The 13,471-nt window shown below is 40.7% G+C and overlaps 1 protein-coding gene across 4 annotated transcripts in view; it reads right to left on the reverse strand.

The window, feature by feature from the left end:
* The window catches only part of LOC133664931 (plakophilin-4-like), a 246,263-nt gene that overhangs the window by 137,027 nt on the left and 95,765 nt on the right, over window positions 1-13,471 (reverse strand). The gene's annotated exons all lie outside the window — the stretch shown is intronic.

Genomic DNA, 13,471 nt, shown 5'->3' on the forward strand with positions numbered 1-13,471 from the left:
ACATACATACACTCATGCATATAATCACCTTTCATCACACATAAATTAACGTTGTTGCCCTAGGGTAAACTGGGTAACACATGGCACACTGACAAAGCTTAACCTATTGTTACTATAACAATCTACAAGGTTAATATAGCTGGCATCTCTTTCTTCCCCTCTATTTTTCTGCTTTCTTTTGTATCTCTAGTTATCATTACGTATATGTATTGTTGCATTTGAACAACTGTATTGTTAATAATAGAGGTAAATTATTGGTATTATTCATTATCAATAGCGCTATTTCTTTTGGTATTTGTATTGCTACATTTGTAGTGTAATAATGCTCATTATTTATTTCACTAACTGCTTCTTTGCTATCACTTTTACCATCATATTTGTACATATCCTATTTGCTGATGTTGCTCTAGTCTATTGTTGTTGTTATTGTTGTTGTCTCTCTGTCCAATCCCCCTCTTGTCCCCGCAATTTCCCCCTCTGTCTTCCTTTTTTTCTCTTTCTATCCCCTCCTGCTCCGGCCCGGCTGCACCAAATGATAATATAAATACATTTAATAAAGTCAAATACAAATAAGGCAACAAGAGAAGTATCCTGCACTTCTCTTTTGTAAAGTAAATTTGTACAGCCGATATGGACATCTACTACGGGTGTGGGAAAAAATAGATTTGAATTCAAATCGTGATTCTCACGTTGTGCGATTCAATATCGATTCTCATATTTCAAAAATCGATTTTTTATTTTTTATTTATTTTAAACAAACAAAACAATACACAGCAATACCATAACAATGCAATCCAATTCCAAAACCAAACCCGACCCAGCAACACTCAGAACTGCAATAAACAGAGCAATTGAGAGGAGACACAAACACGACACAGAACAAACCAAAAGTAGTGAAACAAAAGTGAATATTATTAACAACAGTATCAATATTAGTTACAATTTCAACATAGCAGTGATTAAAGATCCCTCATTGACATTATCAATAGACATTTATAAAAACAAAAATAAAAGAAAGAAAAAAATGAACAATAGTGTCACAGTGGCTTACACTATCTCATAAGCTTGACAACACACTGTGTAAAATAGTTTCACAAAGGTAAAATAAGTCATATTTTTGGTTCATTTAATAGTTGAAATGATAAATGATAAATGGGTTATACTTGTATAGCGCTTTTCTACCTTCAAGGTACTCAAAGCGCTTTGACAGTATTTCCACATTCACCCATTCACACACACATTCACACACTGATGGCGGGGGCTGCCATGCAAGGCGCTAACCAGCAGCCATCAGGAGCAAGGGTGAAGTGTCTTGCCCAAGGACGCAACGGACGTGACTAGGATGGTAGAAGGTGGGGATTGAACCCCAGTAACCAGCAACCCTCCGATTGCTGGCACGGCCACTCTACCAACTTCGCCACGCCGTACAGATTTACATTATTGCATTAAGTTGATAAAACATTGTCCTTTACAATTATAAAAGCTTTTTACAAAAATCTACTACTCTGCTTGCATGTCAGCAGACTGGGGTAGATCCTGCTGAAATCCTATGTATTGAATGAATACAGAATCCTTTTGAATCGGAAAAATATCGTTTTTGAATCGAGAATCGCGTTGAATCGGGAAAAAAAAATCTATTTATAATCTAATCGTGAACCCAAGAATCGATATTGAATCGAATCGTGGGACACCCAAAGATTCACAGCCCTAGCATCTACATCAACTATATGATTTGCCTGAAAAGCTGGACAGGACAATAAATAAAAAAAAATTAAAATCATGGCCACTATATGGTCGTTTTTATGGCGCATGAGCACCCCTTCACTGCAGAGCATTTGGCCTTGGTGGCTCTGTTGCTATTATTTGAAGTCCTGCACATTGACACTTAGCACCAAATAGAGTGAAGGCGGGAATATAACACACTTACACGGTAATTAGGCACGCTTAGAGACGTCATCCCGGGCGCCACTTTGCAAGTTTCCCTGCGCTCTACTAACAGCTTTTCTGGCCTCACTCACCATGTTTGTGTGAACAAATGGCAGGATCCTCATCTTGCATGTAATGTCCTCTGCAACACTCGCAGTCCCATTTCACAGCATAGAGCAGCTCATCTTTTGTGATTCGCCTTAAACTTAAAAGTCGCATAGCCATGTTTGGCCCCGCCTACTTTTCACACTTACTTTTCTCTTTTCTTTGGGGTGCCCTCTAGACTACTGAAAACCTTCTCCTCTATACCGCTGTGCAATGCCCTCCACCACTCTTATCTCCATCACCTAACGTGATATAGAGCAAGGCGGCGGGATGCGGTTGCCTCGCAATCAAAGCTTCCCAGGGGTTTATGGTGGTGGTGGGGGGGGGGGGGGGGGGGAATCAATGCAAAGCCACAGGAAGTCCTCAGCTGGCATGAGCTGTGGTTTAGCATTGCTAATACACCACCGTGGTACCAATGACGAGGCCCATGCATAGCAAGTTAATACTCAAATTGTATGGAAATACTTTTCTAGCAACATAAATGAGTCCTGCCAAAGCCAAACCCACGCCACGATACCGCATACTGTATGTCAGAGCTGGGCAAATATTTTGACTCGGGGGTCACATTGAGAGAAGAAATGTGTCTAGGATAGGATAGGATAGGACTTTATTGTCATTGCACAAGTACAACGAAACTTTGTTTTCAGCACAAATCCGTTCAAGATTAGACAAACAAACAGGGTACAGGGTCACAGAACAGGAACGCTGATGGGTCGCCACAAGGCGCCCCGTAAAAGATGGGAAAAAGGTAAAACGCTGGGGGAGAAGATGAGTAAAAAAATACAATCTAGACTGGGCTCCTAAGGGGGCTTAGTCTGGAGTGGGAAAAAACCTCCATACCATGCACATATAAACATGTTAGATATAATCACGACAACTGGCAACAGAGAGGGGGTGGGGAGAGTTGGGGCCCTGGAGGTTGACTGCTGCTATAAAGCGCTGCTAGCCGTCCATCATCCCGAAGGAGAATCAAGCGGTGGTGAAGGCGTGGGGTGGGGGTGGGGGGGGGTGTGTATATGCCCATTGTCTTGGGTGTGTTGATGTAGTGTCCATAGGCCTGGGACCGTTCTGCATGCAAGCAAAAGTTTGACTCCAGGTGTCGTTGAGGAGGGAGGTGTTATGTTTGGACTAAAGGGGAGGTGACGGCAAACAGACACCAGAGGGCAATAAGGTTCACTAATTTATTATATATATAATAAATATATATATATATAATAATAACAATACAACTAAACTATAGAATGGAGTGTGTGACCAAAATACAAGAGTGTGTGAAGTAATACTATGTGTGTAATTTAACTGAAGTGTGTATTACCAAAGTGTTGAATTAGATACGAGGAAGTCCAGGGGGCAGGCAGGTGATCCGGGCGAGAGAGAAGCGTCAGAGAAGAAAGTCCAAGCGGGAGGTCGAGAATCCAAAAGGCAGTCCGGGGAAGCAAGGGGAACAACAAGGGATCACAGGGGAACACGGGAAGCGACAGGTACGGAAGACTATACTCCGGCGCCGCCTGGCAGGTTGTGAGAGCTTATGAAGGCAGGTCCTTCATTACGTGCAGGTGTGCTAATAGCCGGTGATCGTTTGCAGCTGGCGTCTGCCGCGGGGCGGAGACGCGCATGGCGCGCTCCTGGATGTGCGCGCTCGTGGGCGTGTCCCGAGGTGCGCTCACTGGAGCGCACAGACAGATGAGAGGCGTTGGCAGGAGTCTGAGCCGTAACAGGAGGGAGGTCAAAAGTGTCCATCATTGAGGAGTCCTCGGGTGGATGTTTTCAGAACAGCCTGCTCCTGTTGTTGCATCAAGGCCATTCGAGGTAGTCAAATCGTAGATTAGGATTTTGTTTTTCTGCGAACAGAAGTTACAATGGCTTGTCTGTTCTATTCCATGCCGGCCCTCATATCCAATTGTTTGGGAGGGAGGGGGCAATGTGTATGTGTGTATAAATCAGGGTTTTTCAACCTTTTCTGAGCCAAGGCACATTTTTTTCATTGAAAAAATCTCGAGGCACACCACCAGCAGAAAACATTAGAAAATGAAACTCAGCAGCCGATATTGATGGTAAAAAGTCGTTTTCGCGCAATTGTTGGATATGAATTCAAACCATAACCAAGCATGGATCACTATAGTTCTTGTCTCAAAGTAGGTGTACTGTCACGACCTGTCACATCATGCCGTGACTTATTTTGAGTTTTTTTGGTGTTTTTCTGTGTGTAGTGTTTTATTTCTTGTCTTGCGCTCCTATTTTGTTGTTGATTGTCATGTCATGTATGGATGTACTTTGTGGACACCGTCTGCTGCTCCACACGCTGTAAGTCTTTGCTGTCGTCCAGCATTCTGTTTGTTTACTTTGCAGCCAGTTCAGTTTTAGCTTCGTTTTGCATAGCCATCCCTAAGCTTCAATGCCTTTTCTTAGAGGCACTTGCCTTTTGTTTATTTTTGGTTTAAGCATTAGATACCTGTTTACCTGCACACTGCCTCCCGCTGTCGTCTGCATATTGTGATCACGACAAACCATGTTCCTGACATCTACAAAGCAATTAGCTACCTGCTGCCACCTACTGATATGGAAGAGTATTACACGGTTACTCCGCCAAGCTCTAGACAGCACAGACACTCAACAACGGCACATTTGCGGATTATAATTACTGGTTTGCAAAAAAATATTTTTAACCCAATTAGGTGAAATTACACGGCACACCAGACAATATCTCACGGTACACTAGTGTGCCGCGTCACAGTGGTTGAAAAACACTGGTATAAATGATATTTACACATTTAGCTTTAAAAATCTGCTGTACAGTATGTATATTTGGGTCCCTTTTTTTCAGGAACACTAATACCAAAAGTCACAATGTCCCATAGAGTTCTAAAAATGTTATGACAGACCACCTCAAAAAACTAATCTTACTGATATTTTTATAATTTTTACTGAATGGGAAACCCAAAATGTACAGGGAAATAAAGAAAGTGGCATTTACAATATTAACTATGAACAATAAAACACTGAATATTAACAACATATGAACTTCGCCTCTCTTTTACTTCCCCTTCCTCTTTTAACAAAAATGCAACAAACAAACGAGGGTAATAAACACCTACAATGTGATATATTATCACTTTTATGCAGAAATTTGTTGTAAAAATGTGCTTCCGCATCTGTTCCTGACACATGCGTTTGGGGCTGGCTGCTCTGAAAACAAACCCCGCCCACTCTGCTTTGTTCCTGGTCTGAGCTGCTGTGATGTAGATTAATGTAATAACTCCTATAACACTCAAAAGCGCAGATTTCGACCATTTAAATACTTTCTATAGTTCAAGACTTACGGTCATTTAAAAACATCACTGCACATTATAATGGCGGCGACAGTTTTGATGTTAAAGCTCTAAAAAAATTATGTAGAACGTCCGGCGGGGCCTGATTTTGCCCAGGGCTGCTGTATGTGGATGAATTAAATCACTATTTTGCCACAAAATGTTATGTTGTTACTTATGGTGACGCAATAGGACTAGGGACTAAGGATTTCCCGATCGTCTATGAGTGAGATTGGGCGATACCAATACCGACTACATGCGTTAAAAATACCTTTTTCAATGTATTTATTGTAAGTGCTAGTTTAGCAATATCAACAAAATATTTAAACTAGTTAGTTTTTCTTTTGTCGTCACATGACGACGAGGAAGTCAGAGACGGAGGGACGCTTCAAGCTGACTCAAAAAAAAAAAAACATACTTGAAAATGGCAGAGGAATTCGCCCCCGCAGATTAGATTTTTTCTTTTTTGAAGAAGATGACGTGCAGGTAACCCACAATAATGCGTGTCCTTGAATACCATCCATCCATTTTCTACCACTTGTCCCTTTTGGGGTCGCGGGGGGTGCTGGAGCCAATCTCAGCTGCATTCGGGCGGAAGGCGGGGTACACGCTGAACAAGTCGCCACCTCATCACAGGGCCGTCCTTGGATATATTTAAGCAAATGTATGTGTTTAGAGAAAACAATACCCAAAATATCAGTTTTTAGTTGTTTACTAAAAAATCATAACAACTCTCTATCTAGGACTGTGGTCCCCAACCTTTTTGTAGCTGCGGTTTTTTTTTTTTTTTTTTTAATAAAGAAATACAATCATGTGTGCTTACGGACTGTATCCCTGCAGATTGTATTGATCTATATTGATATATAATGTATATATTGTGTTTTTTATGTTGATTTAAAAAAAAAAAAAAAAAAAAAATTTTTTTTTTTTTTTAAATTTCTTGTGCGGCCCGGTACCAATCGGTCCGCGGACCGGTGGTTGGGGACCACTGATCTAGGATGTCCAACTAGGGTTGTACGGTTTCCAATTTATCGGCACATTCCTGGATATGACCACTTTATAATGAAAAAAATAGTATAATTACTGGGGCTGCAGCTACCGACCATTCTAGTAATCAAACAATCTATCGATTAGTTTGTTTGAATAATCGTGGAATTAGATAAAACACACTTTATAGCCTCAATGCGTATTTTTGGGAAAATACAACTATTCTGAGTCGGCATGATACAAGAGTAAAGTTCTGTTTAAAAAAACTTTTAAAGGGGACAATTTCTCAGAATTTTAAGTTCTAAGCAATATTAACTACTGTCAAAATTACCACAGTAATATTAACGCAATAATCAGTGTTGATATCTTTAGCTACTGTTCCTACTGTACATTCATTATGTGATTATTGTACACATTGTACACCAATCGAATCATACTAAAATAATAACCAACTCAGTGGCCTAGTGGTTAGAGCAGACCTGGGCATTCTGCGGCCCGCGGGCCGCATCCGGCCCTTTGTGCGTCCCTGTCCGGCCCGCGTGAGGCCAATTATAAATTACAAAATACATTTTAAAAAGTATCTAAAAGCACTAAACCATTACCACATCCCTCTGCACATCAAGGGAATGATAACCAGCTACTTTGGAGGCATCCAGATTCGGTTCAAAACTGCCAATTTCCCAACTCAGTGGCAAAACCTGGAAAAGGGAATCGTAACTGGATGCACAATCTCCCCCATCCTCTTCATCATGGGTATGAACCTCCTCATAACAGCTGCTGGGAAAGAAGCCAGAGGACCAGCAATGGAATCAGGCATTCGACAACCCCCAATAAGAGGTTACATGGACGATCTCACCGTGACGACCACAACCCATGTGGAGGCGAGATGGGTGCTAACAGTTCTGGACCACATGGCAACATGGTCCAGAATGAAGTTTAAGCCCAAAAAATCAAGGAGCATGGTTATCCGGAAAGGTAAACTGACGAACAGGTTCAAGCTGCAAGTGCAAGGAGAAGTGATTCCATCGATTGAGGAGAACCCTATAAAGTGCCTTGGAAAGTGGTTTGACAGCTCACTTACTGACAGGAACAACATCACCAGTACAGAGAAGCAGACAGATGAGTGGCTGAGGAGGATTGAAAAATCAGGACTCCCTGGTAAATTCAAAATATGGCTCTACCAACATGGACTGTTACCAAGACTCATGTGGCTGTTGACGGTGTATGACATCCCTATGACATGCGTAGAAGGAGTGGAGAGAAAGGTCAATAAGTACCTCAGAAAATGGCTGGGAATCCTTCCAAGCTTCACATCAGTAGGCCTCTACATAAGATCAGGACAGCTCCAGCTTCCCTTGTTATCCGTGGTGGAGGAATTCAAGGTAGCAAAGTGCAGAGTCTTAATGACATACAGAGACTCCCAGGACGAGACAAGTCAGACACGCAGGCGTCACTACAAGATCAGGACGCAAGTGGGCAGCTGACACATCTGTTGCACAAGCTGAGAGCATGTTGAGGCTACGTGACATCATAGGAACGCCATGCACAGGAAGACAAGGTCTTGGAACTTCCCATGTCCAACAGTGGAGTAAGGCAGAACCCAGAGAAAGAAGAGCTATGATCCAGGAGGAAGTACGAAACCTGGAAGAGGAAGGTCGGAAATCCAAAGCAGTGGAACTAGCGTCCCAGGGAGCCTGGACCAAATGGGACCTCCCCAAGAGAAAGATCACGTGGGCGGATCTATGGAAGCTGGAACCATTCCGCATCTCTTTCTTGCTGAGATCAGTGTATGACACACTCCCGACTCCAACAAACTTGCACAGATGGGGCATGAGAGAGGATCCACTATGCAAGCTTTGCGGACAGAAGGGTACCATGGCGCACATCCTGTCAGGGTGTAAAACAGCACTCACCCAAGGGAGAAACAGATGGCGTCATGACAAGGTCCTCATGACACTGGCTAACACCCTGGAGCAGCAGAGATGCAAGAAACGGCAACCACAAGGGAGAACAACATCAATCCAGTTTGTGAGGGAGGGAGAAAAGCCACCAACCACAGCAACATCAAGGAAGAGCCTATTGAAAATGGCCCGTTCTTGGGACATGAAGGTAGACCTGGGAGGAAGGCTTCAGTTCCCCCAGGTTGTCCAGACAACCCTGAGACCGGATGTGGTGCTGTGGTCTGAAGAGGCAAAGAAGATCATTCTCATAGAACTCACAGTCCCATGGGAAGAAGGGTGCGACCAAGCCTTCGAAAGGAAAAGTGCCAAATACCAGGACCTTTTGAATGACTGCAGGGGAAAAGGATGGCAGGCATGGCTGTTCCCGGTCGAGGTCGGCTGCAGAGGATTCCCTGCCCAGTCGGTATGGAGAATGCTCACAGCCTTGGGAATAACAGGGAAGGAGAGAAAGACAGCAGCTAGCAGGATGGGGGAGGCAGCAGAGAGAGCCTCTTGCTGGTTATGGAGCAGGAGAGACGAGATGAGCTGGAAGCCAGGAGGAGGAGATAGGCAGTGACTTGGCCACCACTGCCGGCCCACCAGCGGTAGGGTGTTATGGTTCAGGGTCGAAACACCCAATGACCGCTGGATACCATCTGATGATATCAAGTCCTCCTGGCCAAGGCTCCATTCACCTAAGGTGAATGAAGAGGAAAGCATCTCCGGATGTAATATAATCATAATCGTATGTCGAGTGTGCAATACAACGGTGCTGCTTTTGTTTTGAAAATCGTTATTTGTATTACTTCCGTGTGGACGTATGCATGTGCGTGATTGTGAGTGAATGTGAACAGCTGCAATCCCAAATTGCAAAATAAAGTTGAAAAAACATCTATGTCGTGCGCGCAATACAACTGTGCTGCTTTTATTTTGAAAACTATTATTTATGAGCGTGTGTCCGTGTGTAACCTGCGAGTGAAGGTGCACATGCAGCGACAAGTGATGCACGGTTTACACCCGAGACGCTAAAAAGAGAAAAGTTGACGAAGAATGACGTGTTTTCAACAAGACATGAACTGCAAAGCAACGTTCCCTCTAAGGTGCGTGCCTGCGCAATTGCGCACTGCTCAAGCGTCCGCTGCGCACACACAGCAAATATATGCCGCGCACCAAATCAAATCCCATCTGAATTCTAAACAAAATAAACATATTTATTCTATGTAATTTTGCAATGCAACTTTGAGTGACAGTGACAACAAGCGGCCCTAATGGTGTTCGTCAACACCGTTCAATTGAACACCGTTCAATTATTGTAACGTCTATCGAGATGCTTCGAGGACAGGAATTATATCGATCACTTTATTGAGCAAAACTGTTTATATTCGGACATAACCACACCAAAAACATGAGTAAAACAATTCTATCTCGAAAAACTAGTCATTTTCTGCCGTACAAACCAGGCCAAAACCAACTTGTCATCTGTCACCAACACGCATAGCACTAAACCACTGGTGCGTTTATGGCCACACAAAAAGTCGGACAACTCAAACACCACACAAAGTTACACTATGACTCCTCAGTCATACGTGTGCTTATTTTACTGTCATTTATTATTAATGTTAATTTATTTATATTAGTCATGGAATGCTGTTACACACACTATGTTGAAGTATTACTATTATTATTAATTATTATTATTATTATTATTATTTATCGTACGGTATATATCAAAAATAATATTGAGCAAAATTTAATTGAAATATTGTCGATGTGGCCCTCCAGCAGTGCTCGGGTTGCTCATGCGGCCCCCGGTAAAAATTAATTGCCCACCCCTGGGTTAGAGCGTCCACCCTGAGATGGGTAGGTTGTGAGTACATACCCCGGGCGAGTCATACCAAAGACTATAAAAATGAGACCCATTACCTCCCTACTTGGCACTCAGCATCAAGGGTTGGAATTGGGGGTTAAATCACCAAAAATGTTACCCGGGCGCAGCACCGCTGCTGCTCACTGCTCCCCTCACCTCCCAGGGGGTGAACAAGGGGATGGGTCAAATGCAGAGGACAAATTTCACCACACTTAGTGTGTGTGTGACAATCATTGGTACTTTAACTTTAACTAATCCATTCATTTTCTACCGCTTGTCCCTTTCTGGCCAGTCGCCACCTCTTTTTCTTCAAAATCATTTGTACAATTATGCAAGGAGGAGGTTAATGTTAAAGGTGATGTAAAAAACAGAAACATTATACCATACAACATACACTATATTGCCAAAAGTATTTGGCCACCCATCCAAATGATGAGAATCAGGTGTCCTAATCACTTGGGCCGGCCACAGGTGTATAAAATCAAGCACTTAGGCATGGAGACTGTTTCTACAAACATTTGTGAAAGAATGGGCCGCTCTCAGTGATTTCCAGCGTGGAACTGTCATAGGATGCCACCTGTGCAACAAATTCAGTCGTGAATTGTCCTCGCTCCTAAATATTCCAAAGTCAACTGTCCGCTTTATTATAAGGAAATCGAAGAGTTTGGGAACAACAGCAACTCAGCCACAAAGTGGTAGGAGTGTGAAATTTGGTGGTGGAGGAATTATGGTGTGGGGTTGTTTTTTCAGGAGTTGGGCTTGGCCCCTTAGTTCCAGTGAAAGGAACTTTGAATGCTCCAGGATACCAAAATGTTTTCGACAATTCCATGCTCCCAACCTTGTGGGAACAGTTTGGAGCGAACCCCTTCCTCTTCCAACATGACTGTGCACCAGTGCACAAAGCAAGGTCCATAAAGACGTGGATGACAGAGTCTGGTGTGGATGAACTTAACTGGCCTGCACAGAGTCCTGACCTGAACTCTGATAGAACACCTTTGGGATGAATTAGAACGGAGACTGAGAGCCAGGCCTTCTCCACCAACATCAGTGTGTGACCTCACCAATGAGCTTTTGGAAGAATGGTGGAATATCCCTAAAAACACAGTCCGCAACCTTGTGGACAGCCTTCCCAGAGTTGAAGCTGTAATAGCTGCAAAAGGTGGACCAACGTCATATTGAACCCTATGGGTTAGGATATATATATATATATATATATATATATATATATATATATATATATATATATATATATATATATATATATATATATATATATATATATATATATATATATATATATATATATATATACACATATATATATATATATATATATATATATATATATATATATATATATATATACACATATATATATATATATATATATATATATATATATATATATATATATATATATATATATATATATATATATATATATATATATATATATATATATATTTTTTTTTTTTTTTTTTTTTTTTTTTTTTCAGCCTTTCGGTGGAAAGAACCTAGAACCATTCTTAAAATAAAAAAATGCAAAAACTTATTTTGGGTTTTGGAGAGCACAATTACACTACTACTACTACTACAATGTGTGCAAATGTGTTTAACGTTAAGTGTAAAACACAATTACTATTTGGTTTTGAAGGCTAACGTTGTATTGCCAATCAAACCCCATCAATTAATCCCTTTTCCACCATGTACCATTTAAAAAAAAAGAGTGCAGTAATCTCTAACCCGTTTTTAAGCTATTTAACAGAAATACACCCTCTTTTTCTTCTTTCGCCACTCTTCTTAAAAAAGGACAAAGCTCATTAGGTTTTGTTTAAGCTTATCCCTCCATGGCTCAATTAAGCTATAACGAATATGGATTCAATGCATTTTTAATTAGCTTGTTAGAGCGCAGGGTGGTGCGGCAAAAATGGACCTTGGTCTAATGAAAGAGGGACAGAGGGAAGTTCGAACCAGAAATTATATATAGCGCTTGCTGCATTACAACCCTCTTAAGGGTTGAAAAACTGTTTGTTAATAAATTAGACTGCTTTATTGAAAAACATAAATTATTAAATGAAAGTCAGTATGGATTTCGATCAAATAGGTCTACGAGCTTGGTCATCATGAACATTATTGAAGATATTACAACTGCAATTGATCAAAATAAATACACAATAGGAGTTTTCATTGATTTAAAGAAGGCATTCGACACTATAGATCATCAAATTATCATTTCTAAATTATATACTTATGGAGTTAGAGGAGTTGCACTGGACTGGTTAACCAGCTATTTACAACAACAACAGCAATATGTTGAGATCGATGATCATAGAATGTATGAATATTGAATGTGGAATTCCACAAGGTTCGATTTTAGGACCTAAACTTTTTATTTTGTATATAAATGATATTTGTGAGGTTTCGAAAATTTTACAGTACGTATTATTCGCAGACGATACAAATTTATATTGTTCAGGAGATGACTTGAAAATCTTAGCCGATAATATTGAAGAGGAAATGGTTAAACTAAAATTGTGGTTTGATGTAAATAAATTATCTTTAAACTTGGAAAATACTAAATTTATGGTATTCAGTAATAAAAGAAAGATAGAAGTTAGTTTATCCATAAACAATGTGAAAATTGAGAAGGTGTCTGAAATCAGATTTCTGGGGGTCATCTTAGATGAAAAGTTGACATGGAAAGCTCATATATTGCATGTGAAAAATAAGGTATCTAAAAGTTTATTTATTTTGAACAAGGTTAAATACAGTTTCCCGTATAATACAATGAGAATGTTATATTGCTCAATTATTTTACCTTATTTCAATTATTGTGCAGAAATATGGGGAAATACATATCACAGCAACATAATGCCTTTATTTCTTTCACAGAAAAGAGCCATTCGTATAATTTTTACAGTAGGATATAGAGACCACACAAATCCACTCTTCATTAGGTCAGGATTATTAAAACTAAAAGACATTGTAGAATTGTATACTCTATTAGTGATGTTCAAAGCTAGAAATAAAGTTCTTCCGAAGGACTTACAAAAGTTATTTGTGTTCACGTCTGAAGATGAGAACCACAGAAGGCCGTATGATTTTAAACATCCAAGAGTGCGAACAAATTTGAAGCAAATGTGCTTGTCTGTTGTTGGTGTGAAAGCATGGAATTCTCTAGACAAAGACTTAAAAAGTTGCAAGAATATCTTTGAATTTAAAAAGAGTTACAAAAAGAGACAACTGGAATTATATCAAACTGCTTTTTGATTTTGATTGAACGTGTCATTTTGAAAATGCTTAAACGAAAATTAAAAGTATGTTGGAGTTCGGGTGTT

Source organism: Entelurus aequoreus, linkage group LG14 (assembly GCF_033978785.1).
Source record: "Entelurus aequoreus isolate RoL-2023_Sb linkage group LG14, RoL_Eaeq_v1.1, whole genome shotgun sequence".
Taxonomy (NCBI): Eukaryota; Metazoa; Chordata; class Actinopteri; order Syngnathiformes; family Syngnathidae; genus Entelurus; species Entelurus aequoreus.